This window comes from Tursiops truncatus, chromosome 10 (genome assembly GCF_011762595.2).
Source record: "Tursiops truncatus isolate mTurTru1 chromosome 10, mTurTru1.mat.Y, whole genome shotgun sequence".
Taxonomy (NCBI): domain Eukaryota; kingdom Metazoa; phylum Chordata; class Mammalia; order Artiodactyla; family Delphinidae; genus Tursiops; species Tursiops truncatus.
This window is the reverse complement of record NC_047043.1, coordinates 1,941,192-1,965,239: the sequence shown is the minus strand read 5'-3', so window position 1 is coordinate 1,965,239 and position 24,048 is coordinate 1,941,192. Positions and strand designations below refer to the sequence as shown.

The 24,048-nt window shown below is 50.0% G+C and overlaps 1 long non-coding RNA gene across 6 annotated transcripts; it reads left to right on the top strand.

Moving 5' to 3' along the window:
• The first annotated feature begins 13,033 nt into the window (after positions 1–13,033).
• LOC109551504 (uncharacterized) lies at positions 13,034–22,943 on the top strand. Of its 6 annotated transcripts, none has more exons than XR_012334276.1 (5): positions 13,034–13,165; positions 14,675–14,929; positions 15,728–15,842; positions 16,406–16,833; positions 16,937–22,943. It is a non-coding gene; the product is annotated as an uncharacterized lncRNA (long non-coding RNA). The 6 variants fall into 6 exon arrangements; XR_012334275.1 differs by having other exon boundaries at positions 13,049–13,165; positions 13,786–14,929; XR_012334279.1 differs by lacking the exon at positions 13,034–13,165 and having other exon boundaries at positions 14,082–14,929; positions 16,937–17,225; positions 19,260–22,943.
• The last annotated feature ends 1,105 nt before the right edge of the window (positions 22,944–24,048 follow it).

Sequence of the window (24,048 nt, the reverse complement as noted above, 5' to 3'; positions counted from 1 at the left end):
CGCCTGTGTCTGTGTGTTCGCATGTCCCGTGCCCCCTAGGACCTGCATTGCCATTCGGGGGAGGGCGGTGACGCCCGGCAAGTGCCCTTGCTCTGAGGGGCGCCCCTCGCCCTCCGCGTCCAGGCCCTCAGGGAGAGCAGGTGCTTCCTCCCTCCTCTGCTCAGGGGCCCCTGTTTGCGAGAGAACAGAGGGAAGCAGAGGCTGCGGCAGCCACAGGGAGCGGGCTGCAGAGACCCTCAGCGGGGTTCTGTTCCAAGAACCCCGCTGTTGTGAGCCCTCCAGAAACCAGCATAGAGGTGGGGAGAGCCAGTGACCCAGACCCGTGAGAAGTCAGTCCCATTTCCCGCTGTGTCTGCACTTCGAGGGGTCTGCGGTCACAGACCTCTTCAGATGCACAGCCACCCACTTTCCCTGAAAATGCTTAATTGCCACCAGGGGCCAGAGACGAGCAGACAAGTCCTGTTCACAGTAGCGGAAGAGTTTAAGACCGCTTTACGGATACACGCCAGGCGACTTTCTATCCTGCTGCAAGTACTAGAGATAAAGAGGGGGCTAAGGTTTCTGCGGCCACTTGTGTTACCTGCTGGAGACGCGATCCCGGCTCTTAGCTGACGCTGTGGTTCAGGTGGAGAGCTGTGCCGTGTTCCAGGCCAGCCACCAGGCCTCCTCCGCTGCCCTGACTGCCGTCATTAGGAGCTGGGCTCCCGCTAACATAACGATGCGATGCGTATTTCATTCTGCCTCCAGTCTGCTTTCCCTGTTGAGCCCAAGCCAGCGACTTAGCCGTGGGGAGAGACAGACTGAGGAGACGTTGCCATTTTGAGTGGGATGTGTGAGAAGGGGAAGGGCCGTGTCGTCAGCACCATCTCCCTGCCCTGCACAGCTCTGTTTGTACCTGCGGCGTGTAGCGCAGTGGTCTGACCATCCAGGTGTCGAGGCATCTGTCCTTCCTTTCCCTGGATGAGAACCCTCGGGCCCATCAGCAGGAAGTTGTGAAAACGAACGCAGTGGTCCCGTCTGTCGCAGACCTATAATACAGGTAGACCTCTGCCAGGTGAAGTCCTAACACACGTGGAATAAACCATGTGCTGCTGCTCGAAGGGGCTCTTGGGTCCCGCTGAGTTGTTCCACTTTGTCTGTCGGTCAAATGGCCTTTGAAAAGTTATCCCCCAACGTATGATTTTAGTAAAAGGCACAGCCACCTGAATAATGCTCCCACGTCTTTTATGAAATTCCACCAGAAGACAGTTCCGTTACGTTGTGCAATGTTTCTTGTAAGGACCTAGAGAATAAAATCCTCCCGGGATTTAAGTCTGGGAAAGAGCTGGTCTCACCCCTTCACAAATGTTTACTGAGCATCTGCTTAGCATTGATGATTTTACTTAATCCTCAGCAAGGAGTAAGCCCGGGGGGGTCTGAGGTCCAGGGGGCGTCAAGTAACTTGAACAAATTCTTGCAGCTGGCCAAGAGGTAGAGCCAAGGTCTCAGGCCAGTACTGACAGCTCCACATCTGGCCTTTCAGAGGGGCCACAGGACCACGGTCACAGAGGGGTCCAGGCAGGGGATTCGTGGAGGCCCAGGGCCTGTAGGCAGTGGCTGGACGCCAGAGCCTGGGTGGAAGGGGATGGAGAAGGGGGGCTTGTGCGCAAGATGACCCTAATCTCACACTGACTAGTGGGCAGCACGGGGCCGGGGCCCCAGGACTTGCCTAGGGCATCCCTGCCAGGTGGGGATGGGGAACAGGGAGGGGTTGGGGAGTCCCGGGAAGGGCGGGCACAGGAGCTGGGGTTTGGGTGCCCCTGCAGAGGGCTCTGGGGTCTGTGCCCAGCTGGACTCCCTCACTGGGGTTTCAAAAGGCCTGTCCACAGTGACAGGACTGAGCATCAGGCCGTTGGGACCATCGCGAGCACTGAGCCAAAATCCTCTTGGGTCCCGGGTGAGTAGAAAAGCTGCAAAAAAAATTAAACAACTTTTTGAGGAAACTTCACACTGTTCTCCATAGTGGCTGCACCAATTTACACTCCCACCAACAGGGCAGGAGGGTTCCCTTTCTCCACACCCTCTCCAGCGTTTATTCCTTATAGACTTCGATGATGGCCATTGAGAGATGTACTTTTAAACCCCATCCACCCACTTTGCTGCACCCCTTCCCCACTTCCGGTAACCGCCAATCTGTGTATCCAGGAGCTTGGTGTTCTTTCTTTGTTTTTGTTATTTTAGATTCCACACGTAAGTGAGGTCACACAGTATTTGTCTTTCTCTGTCTAATTTACTTCACTTAGCATAATGCTCTCAAAGCCTGTCTTGTTAGAAAAAGTGGGATTTCCTTCTTTTCACGGCTAAGTAATATTCTATTGTATATGTACCACATTTTCTTTATCCATTCATCCATCTTGTTTCCATGTCTTGGCTATTATAAAAAATGCTGCAGTGAAGATAGGGGTGCAGGTATCTTTTTGGCAGTAATTTCCTTTCCTTCAGATAAATACCCAGAAGTGGAATTGCTGGGTCATATGGTAGTTCTATTTTTAATTTTTTTGAGGAACCTCCATACTGTTTTCTATAGTGGCTGCACCAACTTACATTCCCACCAACAGTGCTCAATGATTCCCCTTTCCCTATAGCCTAGCTAATACTTGTTATTTCTTGTCTTTTTGATAATAGCCATTCTAAAGATGTGGGGTGCTATCTCACTGTGGTTTTGATTTGCGTTCCCTGATGATCCGTAATGCTGAGCACCTTTCCAGGTACCTATTGACCATCTGTGTGTCTTCTTTGGAAAAATGTCTATTGAGATCCTCTGCCCATTTTTTAATCAGACTGTTTGTATTATTATTTTTTTTGCAGTTGAGTTGTGTAAGTTCTTCATACATTTTGAATATTAACCCCTTATGAAATATGTGATTTTCAAATATTTTTCTTCCATTCCATAGGTTGTCTTTTCATTTTTCTGGTGGTTTCTTTTGCTGTATGGAAACTTTTTAGTTTGATGTAGTCCCACTTGTTTATTTTTGGCTTTTGTTGCCTTTGCTTTTGGTGTCAGTTCCAAAAAATCATTGCCAAGACCAATGTCAAGGAGCTTACCACCTATGTTTTCTTCTAGGAGTTTTATAATTTCAGGTCTTAGGTTCAAGGCTTTAATCCATTTTAAGTTAATTTCTGGGTATGGTGTAAGGTAGTGGTCCAGTTTCCCCAACACCATTTATTAAAGAGACTATCCTTTCCCTATTGTATATTCTTGGCTCCTTTGTTGTAAGGGAACCATATATCTGTGGGTTTATTCCTGGGCTCTCTATTCTGTCCATTGATCTATGTGTCTGCTTTTATGCCAATGTTACACAGTTTTGATTACCACAGCTTTGTAATATAGCTTGAAATCAGAAAGTGTGATGACTCCGGCTCTGTTCTTCCTCAGGATTTGTTTGGCTATTCAGTGTCTTTCGTGGTTCCATACAAATTTGGGATTGTTTGTTCTTTTTCTGGGAAAAAGTGCCATTGGGATTTTGACGGGGATTGCATTGAATCTCTAGATTGTTGTGTGTAGTGTGGACATTTTAACCATATTAATTCTTCCAATCCATGAGCATGGAATGTGTTTTCATTTATGTGTCTTCTTCAGTTTCTTTCATCAGTTATAGTTTTCAGTGGACAGGTCTTTCACCTCTTTGGTGACATTTATTCCTAGGTATTTTATTCTTTTTGATGCAATTGTAAATGGGACTGTTTTCTTACTTTCTCTTTCCGATAATCTGTTATTAGTGTTTAGTTCCATTCAGGGACCTTGCTGAGGACTGTAGCTTGGGAGACTGCCTCTCAGAAGCTTAGAGGGAATTTTTGTGAAGAGGGAGGGGAAGAGATGTTTTCTAAACAATTTTTGGCTACAGGGAATGCATGCAGCAAGCACACATCTTGGTGAAAGTCACGAAGAACAGATATTTCGAGCTAATGATTTTAGTGCTTTTCTCTGTGTGGGAAGATGCAGGAATCTGGGGTCATTACAATTCTTCCTGAGGTATGTGTGTATCTAGGGGGCCAGTTTTCCAAAGCACAGAGTGCCCACCCCGCTTTCCCCCTGAGCCCCTCTCAGGGTGCACGGTGGTGGGTCGGCCAGGGGTGCAGTGTCTGACGATTTAACCCTTGTAGACTTGGTGGGGAGCAAGCTCCCTGTTCTTTATTTGCACCTTCTTCCTGCAGCCCGCGGTCCCTAGGCTCCAGCACTGGTCTGCAGACAGGCTCCCAGCTGCTCTTCCTAAAACTCCAAAGTGCTCACCTCCAACTTGGTTTAAACTCTGCCTGGCCTTCCAGGTGGCAGATCAAAGGGCCGCGTTGGTGTCAGCACATCTCTTGCAGGAAACCATGCACACTCCCTTCTGGCCACCCCAGGCCAGAAGACGCAGAGTGCTGGCTCCCTGGCAGCTTGTACTCACCTACCTGGCCCCACCGGGGGTCTGAGCTCCAGGTCAGGACCTATGGCATCTAGCTTTCATTTTCTTCCCCTTAAACATATAAGGAGAGTTCTGCGTGTGCTCTTTATTCAAACTTCCCCATAAGTTTGTATTCTACGTCTGTGAGTCTGTTTCTCTTTTGTAACTAAGTTTGTGTCCTTTTTTAGATTCCACAGGTAAGTGTGTCAACTGAAAAAATACGCACAACCTAAAAGTCGAGAGTTATGTTTTATTGGGCGGAAATGTTTAGGACTGAAGCCCGGGAGGCAGCATCTCAAGTAACCCTGGGAGAACTGCAAGGCAAGGAGAGACCAGACGTGGGCAACCGCGAGGGACTGACAGCAGTTAAAACGTGAAGCTGAGATGGACGGGATCCTGCAGCTCAGCCCCTTACCTGTTGGACAGGACGATCTCACGTGTACGCGCACATATGCACACACACGGGCACATGCACGCACACACCGGCCCAGGTCTGTGCCTGCCTCATCCAGGTGGCGAGGCGCTCACGCTCAGGTAGGTCGACGCACGTTCTGTTTGTGTCTCTGTCGTCTCTACTTTGCTGAATCCTCTCCCTCTTTGGGTCTCTTTAGTTGCTGTCACACAGCTGGTGGGCCCAGTGCTTCCAGTCTGACTCTGCCTCTCTGGCCCCAGCCCTTTATTTCCTGAAGTATCTTCCAGTGTAAGGTGAGGTGGGAGTTCCCAGGGCCCTCAGGCCAGCCTTCCAGTTGCTGCAACACCCTCTCCCCAACCCCGTACAGGCCCCGCTCACCCCGAGCAGCCAGGGGCTCCAGAGAGGCTTAGTGACCCGAGGGCACCGAGGAGCTGACCGATTACTGGCCGGCGCAGCCGTGCAAACAGTGCCGCCATTGTGCTCTCTTGGTTGACATTTACACACACTTTTGTAAAGCTTAAAACAATTTGCACTGGGTTGGGCTGCTGTTATATATTTAGAGAGTGGCCTTTACACTTTATTTTTCTAATGTGAGACACTCCCTCTCAAACTATTTTAGGAGGAAGCTTAAAATAAAACATTGAACAGCGGAGATGCTCTGGTTGAAACAGTTGTGCCCCAGCCCCCAGTCGTACCTGTCCAGCTCTGCTCTCCTCCCATGCTGCCCCCAGAGATGCAGAAGGCCCTCCCCAGGCTTAAAGGAGCAGTTCCAAAACTGCAGTGCCAAGCGCCTTGCTGTCCACGGGGAAACTAGAAGAAAGATCAGAGGACGATCCATCTGCTTATGAAAACGAATCTATAATAGTACAACAGTTCCTCAAAAAATTAAACACAGAAGTACCATGTGAGCCACAATTCCACTTCTGGGTATGTTCCCAGAAGAATTAAAAGCAGGGTCTTAAAGAGATATCTGGGGCTTCCCTGGTGATGCAGTGGTTGAGAATCCGCCTGCCGATGCAGGGGACGTGGGTTTCTGCCCCGGTCCGGGAAGATCCCACATGCCGCAGAGTGGCTGGTCCCGTGAGCCATGGCCGCTGAGCCTGCGCGTCCGGAGCCTGTGCTCTGCAACGAGAGGGGCCACAACAGTGAGAGGCCCGCGTACCACAAAAAAAAAAAAAAAGTAAAAGAGATATCTGTGCACCCGTGTTCATAGCAGCATTAGTTGCAAGAGCCAAGAGGTGGAAGCAACCCATGTGTCCTTCAAACGATGAATGGGTAAACAAAATGGAGTCTACACATACAATGGAAACTCATTCAGCCTTAAGAAAAGGAAGGTGAATCTGACACCGGCTGTAACGTGGATGAACCTTGAGGACATGATGCTCAGTGAACTAAGCCGGTCACAAAGGACAAACACTGTGTGATTCCACCTATGTTAGTATGTAGAGTAGTCAAATCCAGAGACGGAAAGTCGAGGCTGGTTTCCAGGGGCTGGGGAAAGGGAAATGGGGAGTAAGTTTTTTTTTTTTTAAATAAATTTATTTATTTATTTTTGGCTGCATTGGGTCCTGGGTGCTGCGTGCAGGCTTTCTCTAGTTGCGGCGAGCGGGGGCTACTCTTCGTTGCGGTGCGCGGGCTTCTCATTGCAGTGGCTTCTCTTGCTGCAGAGCACGGGCTCTAGGCGCGTGGACTTCAGTAGTTGTGGCACGTGGGCTCAGTAGTTGTGGCATGTGGGCTCTAGAGCATAGGCTCAGTAGTTGTGGCATGTGGGCTTAGCTGCTCCGCGGCATGTGGGATCTTCCCGGACCGGGGCACGAACCCGTGTCCCCTGCATTGGCAGGCGGACTCTCAACCACTGCGCCACCAGGGAAGTCCCGGGAGTTAGTTTTTAATGAGGACAGATTGTAAGTTTTGCAGGATGGAAAGACTTCTGGAGAGGTTGGAGGTGATGGTTGCACAACACTGGGAATGTACTTAATGCTACAGTGTCTCAAACTGTGTACTTTCAATGGTTAAGGTGATAAATTTTGTTATGTGTATTTTACCACAATCTAAAAAAATAAAAAATAAATGAATCTGTGTATGATGATCCTTGTCTCTGGGTGAAGTTTCCAGTAACTTTGTTTTGCTTATCTTCTAAATCCCCAAGCTGGAACATGTATTTCTTACCTGGCTTTAAAACTATGAGCTAAAAATACGTCTCTGCATATAAAAAAGGATAAAATAATAGAGAAAAGCAGCTTGTAGGTTTATGGGATTATGGGTGATTTGTCTCTTCATTTCCCAAAACGCCCTCAAAAGCAAGGTGACTCACGGAAACAGGAGGGCATTGATGAAATTCAATATTTTATCGAGTTGTAGCCCAGTCAAAAAAACACCTTACTCTTATTAAGTAAGGTTAATGGAAATAAACATTAGTGTTGGACTTATAGTAATTTGCTAAGCTTATAATAACCAAGAGTAAACTGTAATAACTTTTGAGTTAGTAACAAAGCTTCTTTCGGGGCACCTTCTCCCCTTTTCCTATTCTCCAGGGTTCATACAGATGGGTCCTTTGCTTCTTACCTGGGCGCATGCATCAGAGCTGCCAGGAGAGTGCTGGCGGCCGGACCCCGATCAGCACCTCTAGAGGAAGCGCCCTCCCCAGGGTTGCAGATTCGAGCTTGGCTTTTGTCATCCCTGCCAGGCGCCCCCGGAGGCCACTCAGCCCAGTTGCAGCCCCTCGAGCAAAAAACGTATGTCTCTACGGGGTCCCCCAGATTCAAAGTAAGGTTTATCTTTTCCTTGTAGCCCCATTTTACGTTGGACTGGCTCAAACCTACCCTCCAGGTTTGGTGAAATCTGCCCAGCTGATGACATGGGGATCAAAATGTAGTTTTTATTTGCAGAGAGCGATATTCTTTATTTGTAGAACACTGTTGGTAATGATAACCCAGACACCAAAGTGAAGGCGAGCCAGCCACTCGCGGGTTTTATGTCATGGTGTGGGCTCTGGAATCACATGGCAAGTTCATTACTGACATCTCCCCGTAGCTAAAGCAGGGTCACCCCTGCACCGCCCCCAGTGTGTGCTTATAGGGGTCCAAGAGATGAGCATGTACGGCGCCGGCACAGAGGAGTGCTGTAAAGGGAAGGGGGTCTCCAGTCCACAGGTGTCCTGTTGCCCAGGGTCACCAGTCATGAGCCCAGGCAGCTAGGATTGGCTGCTTGTGAATGAACAGGTATATTAGTTTCCTGTAACAAATTACTGCAAACTTCCTGGCTGAAAACCACCGAAGTGTATTATCTTACAATCCTGGAGCTCAGACAGTCAGAGCAGCCTCCTTCTGGGGGCTCCAGGGGACGAGAACCCGTTTCCTTGCCTTCTCTGGCTTTTAGAGGCTGCCTGATTTACTCACGTCACTCTGACCTTTCCTTCTGTCCTCACTTCTTCTCTGCCTCTGACACTCCCGCTTCTCTCTCATGAGGACTCCGTGACTGTATCAAGCCCCCCAGACAGTGCAGGACCATCTCCCGCTCTCCAGATCCTTGACCACATCCGCAAAGCCCCTCTTGCCACGTAAGGTGACCCAGTCACAGGTTTAGGGGGTCAGGATGGGGACATCTTTGAGGGGCCCTTATTCTGCTGGCCACGCCCCGCATCCACTGGCAGGGGTACTGATGGCCAGGTGACCACAGCAGAGCATGGCTCCAGACCTTTCCTGCTGGTCCTCAGGGTCACTGACGTGCCTGTGTGGCGGGCGAGTGCCGTCAGTTTCTGAAGAATGCTGGGTAGAGAGGACAACTCAGGAAACCTGTTTTCCCTGCCCCTGAGTCTCTCCTCCGCCCTGGCCGTGGTCTTCCTGGGAACAAACGGAGACAAGTCTGCCCAGATGGCCCAGAGGTGTGTACCCATCACACAGGAAGAACCAGGTATGTTTTCTCCTGTGATTCCATAGGGCTGATCTTTTCACACTTTCACACCAGCTCATGAAAGCCAGTGGGGCCTGCAGGTGGCAGGAGGGGCACCGTGGTGATGAAGAAAGGGCAGCCTTGGGTGGAAAACTGAGCTGTGGAGGACAGGGCATTTCCCAGTGTCACGGGAGAAATCAAGTCACAAGTTACTTTCTCTGGACCAGAACCTCAATGTATTATATAGCAAAATTGCATCTCTGATAAGGAAGGTAAGAGTACAATTCTGTTTCACAAAAAGGCCAAGGATTTCAACCTTGTTTTATTTTAAACTTTGGCTAAAAGTGTGCTTAAAACTGAAATGCAGCTGTCCAAGTGAACTTTTTGAAAACTGGGTCATTTTTTGTGTGTGATTGTGCAATAGTGAAAGAAGAACACAACACAAACGGGACCTTGCGTCTTCTGGAATTATTTAGGGGGAATACATCTCATTGCTCTGAAGGGTTATGTGACCTTATGGACAAAGGAAGTAGTGGATCCTACTTTAGGGAAGTGGTCCTTAGCGTCTTCCTGTTTCAGGTTTCTTTGACGATCTGGTGAAAGTGTCCTGGAACATTGCCATCTGTACAACGTTAATATAATTAATATATGATCGATATGATATATATAATTAATATGGAATATAATTAATAATAACAATAATATGGGGGGGGTGCACTCTCCCCTGAATTGCATCCGTGGATCCCGGTCGGGCTTCCTTCCAGCTCGCTGGAGCACGTAGTCTCTGGGCTGGTGTGGGATCACGGAGGGTGGGATCCAGGAACAACCTAAATTCTCGTTCTGACTTGACACATACTCACAGTCGGGTCTGGAGAACTTCTGTAAAATTGCTGGTGAAACATTTTCATTTTTATTCATGCTCTCTCCTGTATTCCCTGGGCCGTGGTAGATTCAATCCCAAAGGCTTGTTTTTTCTCTCTCTCTCTCTGTCTCCTGCTATCAAGCTCTCCTGGCCTGAATAAGTCTGCTACACTGGGTCTCAGCTGGGGGCCACTCTCCCCCCTTGAAGGCAAGTGGCGATCTCCGGAGTCATTTTTGGTTGTCATAATTCAGGGAAGTGTAACTGGTATCTAGTGGGCGGATGCTAACTGGCCTGGTCTCGCAGAGGCAGCAGTGAGTGGCGGCGTGAAGCGAGACCTTGATTCCCTGCCCAGGAATTGAACCTGGGGAGCCTGGATGGAAACTAGGAATCCCAGCCACCAGACCCCCTGGCTCTTGCCCCAAGTGAAAAAGGCATTTCTCACGGAGGCAAAAACTGCAAAAACAGGTACAGAGTTTATTATTAAAGACATAGCACAACAACAGGTGGGAGAGCACACAGAGAAACAGTTTGTTTAGTTAAGACAGAAGCAGGGCAGAGATGCACACGGGGAGAGGAAGGGTGTGGGCGTCCCCCCTAGCGACGAGGACCCCAGTAAAGAGGCGGTGAAGTCATTCATATAGGGCGGTCCTTCTGGGTCTCTGTTCACCTTTGGCAAATTACCTGGTTTCTTTTTCCACACCTGCCCTGCCCTGGGACCCTCCCCAGCATGTGTGCCCAACTTTTTTCCAAGATGGGATTTCAGCCCAGAGGCCTATGGGACGGCCTTAGCATCACCTATTCTGGGGTGGTGCCCCCTCCTTTTTGACCCCCAAGGAGCCTTTCTGCGCATGTGCAGTGTCTCCCTTGCCCCAAGGATGGGAATTATGTGACCTGTTGATCTATTACTCAAACAAGGGTTAGCCCCTCTCTGCTCCTGCCACGACTGCTATCTTCAGGCGTCCACAGGAGACAGAGCCTGGCTACTTACCCTGTTTCTGTTGTTACTTCCATTTTGGAGAGCAAACAGGAGGCTGATTGTAAATGTCTAAGCTGGAGCCCATCTATCTCCTGTCTCAGGAGATGCAAACAGATGGCTAGTTGTGTCTGGCCTGAAGCCCACTTTTTCCTGCCCCATGAAATGTAAACGGGAGGCCAGTGGTAAATGCCTAGCTTGGGGCCCATCTGTCTCCTTCCTCTGTCCTACAGTGCACAGGGCAGCCCCTTCAAGGAAGGGTCATCTGACCCCAACTATCAATAGTGCTGCTGTTGAGAAAGGCTGAGCTGGACAATTAAATCAACCCCCTTTTCACGTAGGAACCCACCAAGTCTTCAGCACGGAGATCTGTTTGGAGGTTGCTCTTTGGGGGATTAGTGGGCGATGCTCAAAGCTGGTGGTGGTATTTTCTGTTAACAAAGGTGGAGACGGTCACCAAGGTCCCCATCATTTCTCAATGAAGTTAACAAACGCAACACGCAGCGTTTTCTTAGAACTGCTGACTGGCTCTGTGAAGCAAGTATGTGGAGTTGCTGTCGGGAAGTAGTGTTCACACATTCCTGAAAAGGAAAACAAAGGAAGAGAAGAGAATGAAGTAATACTCTACTGCCTTAAACATGTACTTAGAGATACACATCTGCAACTACAATTTTGAATTTTAATATTGTTTCTCAACTATGTCTTCTCTCTTTTTTTTTTTTTATTGTTTCTGTCTCCCTGGTATCAATCCCAATATGTCCATCCTCCTGCACCCAAACCTGCATCTCCCCCTTGACTCCCTGTCACCCACCGTGCTGTAGAAGGACCACCCTGGATCCCCCCCAATCTTACCTCAGTTGTTGGGCAGGTTCCCCGCCGAGATGTCTTAAATGTGCCCCCTTCTGAGCTGCACTGCTACTGCCTGGATTCAGGGTCTCACTGTACCTTCTCCACTACCATTTTAACTGCTTCTTAACTGGTCTCTCCAGGTCCAGTCTGGTCCTCTCCTGTGTCTCATAAATCCATACTCTGACAGAATAGTCTTTCTAAATAAAAATCTCTTCATGAAACTGAAGCTTTAAGTCTGCATAGCTTCTGTGAAATTCCTTAGTCCAGAGAAACCCCTCCATAAGGCAATACTTGAAGTCACCACATTTTGGCCGTGGAATACACGGGGTGGTGCTGCTGTGAGATCAGCGAGCCGACGGGGGCCTCCCGGCCCTCTGACTGGTCAGCACTGCCAAGCATTCCTCTGCGGGACTCAGACACACCCTTCATCACGGCTCTTGGTACCATCCCGTGGAGGTCACCTGCTCTGGGCTTGCTCTCACTGGGGTGATGCTGGGCCCTTTGGTTGGCTGGGTCTTCCTGGACAAGCGCTGGTGATTCCAGGAATCTCCTGGTTAATTGATGTTCATTTTTGAACACCAGCCTGATCTTTCTTTCAACGTTGGGGAATATTGGGACGCAGGGAGCCTCCTGCCACCTTCTTGGTCACATGGCTCCTCCTTCCCTCCACCTCCTGTTTCCTCTATGGAAGCTAAACGATTTGAAAGCACGAGATGCGCAGAGGACGGGAGCTGACCGCCACGCACTTTACATCGGAAACCAAGGAATCGCGGGGCACTTCTCTCTCGGTTTCAGTGTGTTGGGTACCCTTCCTGATTTGGCCCAACTTACATGTCGAGGCTCCTTCCCTGCCCCTGTGCTCTCCCCAAGCCCCTCCCTGAGAGGCATCCCCCCGAAACCTCCAGGCCGTTCGCAGAGGAGCTTCCTTGCTCCCTGTGCTCTTCAGTTACCGGGAAGAGCTCTCTTTCCGACTGAAGAGCTACAGCGTTATTTGATGATCACATCCCCCCTGAGTCCTCTCAGTCATTTAACAAATACCTTTCGGACACTGTGGTTGATGCTGTGGACACAAAAACGAGTCAAGGAGAGTTAGGCTGTCCTCAGGCTGGTCATCTCGTGCGGAAGACAGAAGATTCTCCAGAAAGTCCCTCTGGAGTTAAGTGTCTGATGGGGATTTTCACGGGGGGTATTTGGGTGTGGCTGCCACCATCTGTTTTCTCATAACATCTAGAAAGTACCTCTGAGCGTGTGTCTCAACAGACTGTGAGCCACCTCAGGTCACAGGTCACGTGCTCAGCTGGGACCCAGCCAGCGCCCGGCACATGGGAGGGGCTGAGACTCCTCTGCTCGCTGAGTTAACGAGTCTTCATTATGACAGGACGCAGCCCGACTTGGGGAAGCACTCCTGGAAGAAACATGTTAAGAGGGGCAAAGAGGTCTTCAACGTTACGGAGCCTTTGCAGAATAGGGCCAGAGTCAGTGTGTGTGCTTCGCAGGCTGCTGAGAAATCCTGTCTGAGTGCCTGCGGAGCTGTGATTTGCTAACAGTACCTGTAAAGGACACAGGAAAGGCTGCCAGTGCGACGTGTCAGCCTCACTGGACATTACAAGGGAAAGAGGGACTGACCTTGGCTGTGGTCTCCCGGCGGCTGCTGCTGTGACCCAGTTACCGAGGCCTGTTCGTGGGCGCTTGCCAGATTTTCAGGCCAGCAACACAATTGTTATCTCTCTTGGGCCTGTCAGATCATGAAACAGGTACTTCGAGAAACACGTAAACCTCCTCCCTTCTGGACGGTGCTGGAAAATTCCCGAAAAATGCTTCCTTTGGGGGGGCCTTGTTTTTCCCTTATCTGGCAGGATCCTTAACATTCAACCGGATAGGGAAATACTTTTCAGATACAATCGTACTTTCTTAAAATAATAAGACGGGGAAGATTTTGACGGGAAAAATAAATAGCATTTCAAAATCTCTCCACTGTTAATCTATCGCTGAAAGGACTTCACAGCCCCTATGTATCTTTTATTGGGAGGAGAGGGAGAAGAAACGAAAAGCGTTTTCATATTGAGAGTTCTGTTTTTTTGTCCTTGGTTAAATCCATCTTCTATCCCTGGGGATAGTATCTGTATGGGAGGGAAGGTTCCTCGGGTCTTGGCGCACAGAGGCTGCCCGCTTCTGTGTTAGAGGAGAGAAAAGGCAGAGAGCTGAGAAGGAGAGAGGAAGCTTGCAGGAGGGGCTGCAGGCTCCAGGGCAAACTGGCTCTGCAAAACCGGAGCAGGTAGGGTGTGGGCCGGGGAGGATGCCCGATTCATGTTTGCTGGTTCCGGGTGTAAATGAGCTCACCGCGGCTGACTTGAGGTTACCACATGTTTAACAGCTCGCCTGCAGGAGCCAGGTCCAGCTCATCGCTGCACAGGACGCTGCAGCGGGCCTGCCGATTTCCCTGACCCTCCTCCTGGGATCAGAGGCACTTCCCTTATGGGAGCACGGATGAGATCTGCTGTTTAGGAGAGGCTGGGACTAGAGCTAGTGTCCAAGCAGTTGTCACTGGGAGAAGCGCTCACCTGGACTCCAGGTGGCAGGAGACGCCCAGAAGGAAAGTCCTCTGGGAATGGCCTGGGAGGTCTGGGGGGCAGGGGAGGGGGGTGCCTCAAGGAGGGAACGGGGGAGAGCACAGTGGCAGGGAAGGAGCCTCGAAATGCAAGAAGAAGCCCCCTCTCTCCTTTCTTCCTTCCTCGTGGACGCGTAGAACAAGGCAGGGCTCAGACGGCTGGACGCTAACTCGCGGGCAGGCTGTTAGTTGGTGTGTGTGGGCAAACAGGGATGGCAGAAGCTGCACCCCGTCCTTCCTGTTGCGGGGATCCCCGAGGCCCTTCTCTTCCTCAGTCAGAGACCTTCGTCTGTCCTCTATCAGACCATCCTCTGACTCACAGTAATGCGTATGACACGAATATAAATACAGCAATTGGCTATGAGAACACTTGAAATTAAAAAACATTTAAAATGAGTTTAGGGCAAATCGTTCTTTTTAAAATCTCTGCTTGTCTCGGGTGTTTCCTAGCTGTTTTACTCCTGTGTCCATAGGGCAGGGAAAACTCCAGAATTGGGGCAGAGTCTTGGTGTATTTATACAAAGCAAAAGAAGTCTGTGGATTTTCTTGAACCAGAACTCAGTGCCCAAGCGCTCTGGGGCACGGGCATGAGGAGTGGGGTGAGGGTAATACGTGCGTGTGTAGGCTCACCTAAAGTTCAAGTTTTCCTTCCCAGATTAAAGCTGGAGGAGAGCTGTGCCTTGGAGTCTTTCCTCTGCAGTTCAAGAATGACTAGTGTGTTTGAGAAGGCCAAGGCCGACTTTCCTGGAATGTTCACTAGGGAGCGTCACCCAAGGTTGCGCACAGCGCTCAGTGGAGGCCAGCGAGGGAGGCAGCGCTCAGCACCTGGTGCTCGGCTTCCCTCCCTCCATCAGGTGCCGCGAAACCAGCAGCATTTCGCTCTGCGGCAGGTTCTCTTCTCCAGAAAGAGGTACCCTTGCTATCCACACACCTTCCCCTCTGCCGACCTTGCCTTAATTGAAATCAGGGATCCAATGAGTGCAGCAATTGAAATGGCCAAAAAAGTGTGTGCTCAGTGCTTTCTGAACGTTCGTGCTGAGCATCCCGCAGCTGCTGGGAGCAGCCGAGACGTCAGAGGTGTGACGGGTGTGGCTGAAAAGGTTGTGTCTGTCTTGCAGCATCTGGGGCACCCCTGAGTGGTCCTGCCCTCCCCACATACCCTGGGAAGGCTCCCTTCCCAGGCTGTGCCCGCCGTTTTGGGGCGTCCTTGGAGCGCCTCAGTGGTCCGTAGGAGCTTATGACAAATGCAGGGTCTGGGCCTCACCCTCAATCTAATACACTTTGATGAGACGCCAGGTGAATCACAGGCACATCAAAGTCTGGGAAGCGCTGTCAGGAAGGAAGCAGCATTGTCTTCCCCTTGGTTGAAGCCCTGAGCCTCTCCGGGCGTTAGCTGCTTGGAAAAACTGCTTCCCCTGCCCCTCGCATTGAGGCCGGCTTCAGACTGTCCTTGGAATTTGTGAAATGCCCACACCTATACTTTATGGGCTGTTCCTCAAATTTGCGAAGTGTTCTCAGCAGGGAACAGCTACGGCTTCATATTGTCTGAAAGGCAGTGGCTGCCTTTACAGTGCTGGGGGGACGGGTCCCCCACTGGGAGGCATGGGAGGGGGGCTGGGCTGGAACCGGCCCCTGCTTTAGCAGGATGGGGAAGAATGGATGAGTAATGCTGTTTCATTTCCTTTCATAATCTGACATTTCTCCCCAGTTCCTTCCCTATGCTGCTCACCAGCCCCCCCAAAACACACACACTCCCAGCAGTTCTGATTTGCCCCATCTTCTTCACGGCTCGGCTTCTCCTTTCTGTAGAGACACGGAGCCAAGTAAGTAAGCAGAGGGTGAGCTGCTTAATCTTATTTACATGTGATGTATTTATTGTCTTTCATGTCCTGTAGGACTTTTAAAATATATAACACTTTATGCCACTTTTAAATGAATCATTGGGAATTCATGTCATGCTGGGTCCTGTAATCACAGGTTTTCTAGCTCAACTTTTTGTCCAAGACCTTATGGAGATGGAGAAAGGGAAAGGCGGGAACTAGAACCACGTGATTAGAACATAAGCAATGATCTTAAAGCATTGTTAATGTGTGATAACTGACATACATTCAAAACACTGAAACCCTGAAGTTTGTAACCCCTTCATATTCTGGAATGATGCTGGAATCAGAAGACAGGAGTGATACCTAAAAGGATAATATGCAAAGCGATATTTTAGCCTTGTGCATGATTTTATGTTTTCAATGTACTACATACGTATAGAACTGTTCAAGTTGTTATTTCCAATATTTATATTAGAAAAATTATATAGACACTTGATAATTTTCACCAGCTTTTAAAATAACACTTGTACTTACAGTATTGTAATAAATTTCACTTTTAACAGAAAGAAAGAAAGAAAGAAAGATATCATCCTGTCAACATGCTTCTGGTGGCTGGGGCCTCTGGCCGCCGGCCTGGGGTGAGGCTGACACAGGAGGCATGGGAGGAGTGTGGGCCCTGATGACCCTGAACCACTGAGACCCGCTGGAAGCCTGCCCCCCTCGGAGGCCCCGGCGGAGCCCCTCTGACTACCTATCTGTTCTGCCACTCGGCTTACAAGCCAGCACCACAGCCCAAGCCCGGCGGTGGGCAAGGGCTCGGACCCCAGGGACGCTGGCCTCTGTAAGTGGGCTCGGGTCCGCTGATGAGCGGCGGGCCCTGGAGGACAGGAGTCCTCCGTCCTGGCTGAATCGGCCCCGCTACAAAGAGCCCCAGGCCCTCCGCACCTACAGCAGAAGCGCGCCTCTGCACCTGTGTCCGCTTCATGCAAGTGTAAGAACCCAGGGGTCCGGGTCCTCTTCGCCCCTCTGCACGCGCCCCTGGTGTCCCTTCTCACTGGACACAGAGCCACCGGCAGCCGCGCTTTCCCTTTCAGAACCTCGCCTGCCTCTGCCGCCGTCCCTGTCCCCGTCCCCGTCCCAGCGGTCGGGGTCCCGGCGGAACCGTGCGTCCCGGCGGAACCGTGCGTCCCGGCGGTGCGGGGCGCGGGGCGGGCTGGGCGGGGCGCGGGGCGGGCGGGGCACGGCCGCCCGCGGCGCCAGTTCCCGGCCGCGCCCCGCCCCGCCCGCGGAGCCGGGAAGTCCTGGGCGGTGGGCGGCCCTGGGCGCTGCAGCGGCGGGGTCTGCGCCTCGGGCGGTCGGGGTCCCGCGGAGCAGAGGAGGCAGGTGGGCCCGCGCGCGCGTGGGGGCCCCTCCCGCAGAGCGGACGGGGCGGCCTGTTTACCGGAGCGCTGGCTGTGCGGCTCGGGCCGGGGCGCGCGTCCGGGGCGCAGGGTCTGGGAGGGTCGCGCAGGGTGGGGACTCAGACGCCGCCTGAGGCCGTGATGCTTGCGTGGAGAGGGAAGGGTGAGCGCCCTTAACCGGAGTCGGGCAAACAGTGCTTTCGGAGGCTCACACGTGGCTTGGAGGGGCTGCAGGGGTTCCAGAGGCCGGGGCAGGAGGCTGGGCAAGTGCTCTTTGAGCTGATCCCAGGGGCCGTGGGCGGGTTAAGAGCTGCGTGGAGGGCCAGGACGACGCCTTCCTCTGCGCAGAGTGTATGTGGGGAGAGGTGGGGGACCCGTTCTGTCCTGAGGCTCTCAACCGGCGGCGCGGAGGCAGCAGGCAAGGCTTGGTGGTGACGCGTGTGATGGAAGAAGGGGGCCTGAGGCCATTGGTTGGGTGAGAGAGGGTCTCATTTCCAAGGTGGGCCGGAGAAATGTGGGCTGGGGGACGATGGCCGTGCCTCGTTCAGTTTCAGATGTGCCCCCAGTTTCAGACGACCTGCCCACCAGCGCGAACACCGCCGACCTCCCTGCTTCACAGACACAGCCTCCCCGTTCTCGCTGGCTGTACCCCGTCACCCCGACTGTCCTTTCCTGGACCCCCCCTTCCTCCTCGCCTTTCCACTCCGATGTCTCCCAGGCACTCGTTTCCCCTGTCATGCTCAGCCTACTCTGGAGGCTTTGGGTGGGAGGAATGAGGGAAGCTTCCAAATCCGTGTTTCTGAGTCAAAAACAAAAAAAACAGAACAAAACAATGCACACTGTCTCGGCCCCATTTCCAGTGACCAAGAGTCACCGGAGGTCTGGAGAACAGGAAGGGCAGGCGCTCTGAGCTGGGTTATGGGTTATGGGATAATGCTTGGCCAGAGGGAGCCGAGGGCCGTCCCCAGACTGAGCAGCCACTGTAGGTGAAAGTTGTTTGCCTCACAGCCCATTTTATACCCGTTTCCAGGCTGTCTGGATACAATTCGGCATCTCATACATTTTTCAAGTATCAGCTGGCACATGGGGAGACCATGGCCTGAGTCACAACTGAAAATCTCACGAGGAGTCTTCACGTCTGCAAGAAGAGACGTGGTGGGCTTCCATGGTGGCGCAGTGGTTGAGAGCCCGCCTGCCGATGCGGGGGATGCGGGTTCGTACCCCGGTCCGGGAAGATCCCACATGCCGCGGAGCGGCTGGGCCCGTGAACCATGGCCGCTGAGCCCGCGCGTCCGGAGCCTGTGCTCCGCGGTGGGAGAGGCCACAACAGCGAGAGGCCCGCGTACCGCAAAAGAATAGACGTGGTGTGTGGGGACCAGGCAGAGTACCTACCAGTTTTTCATCTGGGGTTTCCTCCCCTTCCTCCTCCCTGACCCTGTCCTCCTCTGCAGATGGGAAAGGATTGGACTTCACTGCTCCCAGGAGCCGTGTGTGCGCGTGCGTGCGTGCGTGTGTGTGTGCGCGCGCGCGTGCGCTAGTGCACCTGTGAGTGATTTCTGTTGATTTTCCCAAGGCTCTCGAGCTGGCTTGACCTGCTGCCAGCACCACACTTTGCTAATTACCTTAATATTGGACTTATTTTTTGGATGGAGAGCAACAATAAGTGGATCTTCCTCCATAAAATATTTTTGAGCTTTAAAATGAAAAAAAAGTACAATTCTAAAATTGCCATGTGTTAGGTCAACAGCATTCAGGGTTTATTGAGGTGGCCTCCTTCCTCTTCGCTCTCTGGCTCCAGACCCAGCATCTTTTCTGGAGGCTTCCAGAAGTTCATCAATGCACTCACGCTGTCCATGGCTGGTGATTTCCCCTTCGAGCCATTCGTTGTGGCTGCCTGTGCCGAGTCGTGGAATGTTTGCCCTGGACGTAGCTTTGGGGCATTTGACCACATGAGATGACGTAGTCTCTCCAGCCCATCCCTCATTTCCTGTTTGTCTTGTTCTCCCACCTGGAGCAGAGTTTTCCTTGAGTGACCGGGAAGTGGTTCACATCACTGACTTTGCAGATGTCCCGATTTCACCACCCGCGTGTGTGATTTCTCTGTATACCAATCCAAACTCAGCAAATTTGAAAAAAGAATGTTTGGTTCTAGACTAATCATCAAGGATGTTCCAATAAGCCCTATCATGGTTGATTCATCATGCTTTGTATTCTCTACTTTTCCCTGAAGGTAAAATTCCAGAGTTGTTGTCGGGTAACTCAGTTGATGCACAGACCAGGCTGGTCCTCCACGTGTTCAGCGTCCTGGGAGCTCTCAGAAGCCGTCACTTAGGAATTTTCATGGAGCGTGATCGATTATTAATTTGTAGCCCCCCTCCCCTCCCTGGAGCCTGGGGGATGGGACTGAAAGTTCAAGCATCTCATCATGGTTGGACCTTTCTGGAGAGCAGCCCCACCCTGCAGCCATCCGGGAGCCACCAGGATTGGCCTCCTTAGAACAAGTGATGCTCCTGTCACCCAGGAAGTGCCAAGGGATTTAGGAGCTCTGTGTCGGGATCTGGGGGATGGGCAGAGACCAATACATATTTCTTATTATATCACAGCATTTATTGTATATATGGCCAAATTGGTGAACTCTTAGTCATTTAAGAGTTTTCAATACATTCTCTTGGGTTTTCTGCTCTGTGGTTATGCAAGAGGCAAATGACCTTAAGAGGGAGCACATCCTTCTCATACACTCCTGGTTCCTGTTTTTAGAATTTGTTTTTTGTTTTGTTTTGTCTTGGTCTTTTTTGCACTATCCAGGAATTCTGAGACAGAGTGTGCAGTCACCGTAAGAATCCTTGTGCTGCCCTTTGTTATAATTTAGAGCTTGGTAGTTCCCAGCGCCCATCAGACTATGAAGAAGTGTGGTATAAATTCGGCTTTTTGGAGGGAAGTTAACAAGACTTTTTGGAAGTCTTTCAATTTCAGATGAATGTTCCCTTGGGGCCAGCACTCTCACTTTTAGATTATCTGTTGTACAGAAGCATTTGCACACATGCTCAGATATGTTCCAGGTTCTTTTCTTCAGCATTATTTAAAAAATTCAGATCTACAGGGGTTTTAAGTTATTATTTTTAATTGTGGTAAAAACACACATAATATAAAATTTATTATCTTAATCATTTCTAAGTATACAGTTAACATTATTTTTTAATAGCAAAAAAGGAAAGAAAAAGAAAGGAAGAAAGAAGGGGAGGGGGAAGGAGGAAGGGTAGGAGAGGAAAGGAATACAATGAAATGGAATTAATCCAATTTTAATTTTTTTCTCCATAGGAGAAGAATGTAATTCATTTATATGATGGAATATGATGCAGGAAATTAAAAAAAAATGTGATTGGTCTATATGTCACCGAGACAAGCTTGCTCAGCTCGCCGCACAACAGCAAGATGAGGTGTTGAAGCAAGGAATAAGACCTTATTCGGAAAGCTGGCAGACTGAGAAGACAGCAATGAGTGTCTCCGTCTTATGCGGTCTGGATGCCAGTTCCTTTTATGGCACAGAGAGGGGGAGGAGATGAGGAAGTAAAGTAAAAAGGCCATACGTTTTGCAAATATCCCCTGGAATGGCCAGCCTCGGGGAGGGGATGTGTTAATTTCTTCTTTCTTGCAGCCATTCACAAGTGGACAGGGGCCGGATGTTTCGCTGAACAAAGGCACTTTGGTTTAACATTCAGGCAGAGGGGCAGGATTCCCAGAGGCAGGGGAAGAGTAGCTCCCCGCTCGCCACAGGTGCCGTCTGCAGTTTCACTGTACTGGGCGTACGTACTTAAACATGCATGGCTTAATCTTTGAGACAAGCCTATGCTACAGGCAGGATCGACCAAGTAGAGAGAAAAAGATAAATGTTTCAATTCTGCTTATGAAGGTATAATTTACCAAATTCCTCTAAGTTATAATTAGTTTAAGGGGAAGGTTCTCCTTACACCTGGAAAACAGATTGAAACCAGTCATTTTTCAGATAGAAACTATAAAAATTATAACCATATTCACCAGTTTACTCAGTCCTATGTAACTAATCCTTTTTTAAAAACAGCTTTAAGAAGCCATCAATTTTCCCATTAGAATTCTTCAATTTCTTACCCAGTTCAGCATTATTGTCTGAAAGCCAGAAACTTATATTTACCCAAAGGTCCCTTCTATAAAACGTCTTGAAGAGGAAACATTTTTGCAAAGGCGTCAGAGTGAAACCATAACTGTCTATAATGACGAAAGACTTAAGAAGCACGTTTAAATCTGGTTACAAAGCAAATGACAAAGTAACTTGGTTACTGCTGTGACATGCAACACTTTTCAGACAATAGCTAGAATTATGACTGATAACATTTTACCAGGACATATCAGATTTTAGGAAGTCCGTATAATCCCTAGAATACCTCTACCATTTGCCATACAATATAACCTAAGAAGATTTATGACTTATTTGACAACACTTCCCATGTAATTCAACATACCAAGTGAACCTAATTAGTTCATATCTCTCTTTGGGGTGTTTCAGGGGTCCTTTGAACCACTTTGGTTTAATATTCAGGCAGAGGAGCAGGGTTCCCCGAGGCAGGCCATTACGTATAGACAGTATCCTTTTGGTGAACAAAAGCAACGGGAAGCAAAGGTTAAAGTAAAAGAAACAGATCCAACATGGAGTCCGAGTTGGCTCTTCCCTGTATGTGTATGCAGTTCCTGAAAAAGATCATGAAAACAAATTAAGTGAAAAATGTATTTTGCGGGCTTCCCTGGTGGCGCAGTGGTTGAGAGTCCGCCTGCCGATGCAGGGGACACAGGTTCGTGCCCCGGTCCGGGAAGATCCCACATGCCGCAGAGTGGCTAGGCCTGTGAGCCATGACCACTGAGCCTGCACATCCGGAGCCTGTGCTCCACAACGGGAGAGGCCACAACAGTGAGAGGCCCACATACGGCAAAAAAAAAAAATATATATATATATATATATTTTGCAGTACAATGTGTATAGTATGATGTCATTTTTGTGAACAAAACCCTGTATGTGTACATGTGAATTTATATATGTGAATCCGTAAGAAAAAGTTTAAGGGGCCACATCGTTCCTGCACAGTGGTTATCTCTGGGATGGATTGGAGTAGGGGGTATAGGAGGAAAACTTACATTGTTTTACTCTCTATATGTCCATTTATTTAAATTTTTAACTAAGAAAATATAATTCTGGGGACTTCCCTGGTGGCGCAGTGGTTGAGAATCTGCCTGCCAATGCAGGGGACGAGCCCTGGTCTGGGAAGATCCCACATGCTGCAGAGCAACTAAGCCCGTACGCCACAACTACTGAGCCTGCGCTCTAGAGCCCACAAGCCACAACTACTGAGCCCACGTGCCACAACTAGTGAAGCCCTTGCACCTAGAGCCCACGCTCCACAACAAGAGAAGCTACCTCAATGAGAAGCCCACGCACCGCAACGAAGAGTAGCTCCCACTCACCACAACTAGAGAGCCCGTGCGCAGCAACGAAGACCCAACGCAGCCAAAATAAATAAATTTTAAAAATTAAATTAAAATTTAAAAACCGAAAATATAATTCTGTAATCTGCACATAATTTAAACAAGATCTCCAGAATACAACCATTTGCGTAATACTGAGTGACAAGGTACTGAAATTGAAATAAAATCTACATAAATGGTTTTAAAAATATCCTTTTATCCTTGGTTTTTATAAGAGTTTTTAACAAGAATGCCAGTCAAACATTGACCTTTCTCTTTTCATGAGTAAGGTTTATTTCCATTTTTTCCTTATTTTTCAGAGCCATTTCTCATTCCCTGGTCTGTGAACTGACTTCATATCCTTCACCCATATATTCCCTAGGGTTACGTGCATGAGTAGGGGCATTTTATATGTGAACGAAATTCACCTTTTGTCTAGGAAATGAGTTTTCAGTATGTCCCTAGTTTGTCTTTTATTTTACATGGTGTTTTCACCATGTTAAAAATTTTTAAAGTTCATACGTGGTTGAATGTATCAGTCTCATAGTTTCCAGGTTTTGTGAATGCTTAGAAAGTCTCCTTTCCTCCAATATTTTAATGAATTGTTTTCAAGTTAAAACTTTGATCCATCTGGGAATTAATGTGAATAAAGTGTGAGGTCGGTACCCACCTTTCCCTGCAGACTGCAGCCTGGCCACAAGAGGCGTCCATAGAGCACCTGTGTACACGGTCTCTTTCCACTGCCCGCTCGAGCTGCACAAATGGTCGCCACCGCCCTCCTTGTTCCTAGATTCAAGAGGCTCCTGATTCCTGGGCAACATTTGCTACTGTTGGTGACTTCCTCCTCCCAGGGCTCCCGATCGTCCTTGCACCTTCCTACCACTTCCTGCTTGGTCTCACGTCAGGCACCATCCTCCGTCCAGCCTTCCAGTGCTCCTGCTGCTCACAGGGCTGGCCTGGCCCTCTCCCAGCTGCCCCATCCCGAGCTGACGTGCTTCACGTCTCTGGTCTACCTGCCCGCCCAGAGCTGACGCGTTGAGCTCAGGTCTCTCTCCTGAGCTCCCACATCTCCAGGTGCCCACTTCCTCCTCCATTTGGACACCCTGACAAGCGCTTCTGTGTCAGTTCATGCAAAGGGGACATCATCGCCTAGGTTCCCAACCCTCTTGTTTTCAGCTCTGGGACCGTAAGATCCACGAGAGCAGCAGTGGGGTTCATGCCATCAAGTCTGCATCCCGGGCACTGGTGCCTGGTGCTCCTCGTTAGATACCAACTGGAGTGACCTGAAGGGCAAGGCAACACGCCTCTGGCTACCA